This window comes from Sinocyclocheilus grahami, unplaced genomic scaffold (genome assembly GCF_001515645.1).
Source record: "Sinocyclocheilus grahami isolate Dianchi unplaced genomic scaffold, SAMN03320097.WGS_v1.1 scaffold1541.1, whole genome shotgun sequence".
NCBI classification, from domain to species: Eukaryota; Metazoa; Chordata; class Actinopteri; order Cypriniformes; family Cyprinidae; genus Sinocyclocheilus; species Sinocyclocheilus grahami.
In genome coordinates this window covers 114,735-115,387 of record NW_015506720.1, presented here as the reverse complement: position 1 = coordinate 115,387, position 653 = coordinate 114,735, and positions in this window count along the sequence as shown.

Sequence of the window (653 nt, the reverse complement as noted above, 5' to 3'; positions counted from 1 at the left end):
AGTATGAGCACACAGTGAGTGTGCAGTGACCTCACATTGTGATCACAGTATGAGCACACAGTGAGTGTGCAGTGACCTCACATTGTGACCACAGTATGAGCGCACAGTGAGTGTGCAGTGACCTCAAATTGTGAGCATACTATGAGCACACAGTGAGTGTGCAGTGACCTCAAATTGTGACCACAGTATGAGCACACAGTGCGTGCGCAGTGACCTCACATTGTGACCACAGTATGATCACACAGTGAGTGTGCAGTGACCTCACATTGTGATCACAGTATGAGCACACAGTGAGTGTGCTGTGACCTCACATTGTGATCACAGTATGAGCGCACAGTGAGTGTGCAGTGACCTCAAATTGTGACCACAGTATGAGCACACAGTGCGTGCGCAGTGACCTCACATTGTGACCACAGTATGAGCACACAGTGAGTGTGCAGTGACCTCACATTGTGACCACAGTAGAGCACACAGTGAGTGTGCTGTGACCTCACATTGTGATCACAGTATGAGCGCACAGTGAGTGTGCAGTGACCTCACATTGTGACCACAGTATGAGCACACAGTGAGTGTGCAGTGACCTCACATTGTGATCACAGTATGAGTGCACAGTGAGTGTGCAGTGACCTCAATTTGTGAGCATAGTATGAGCA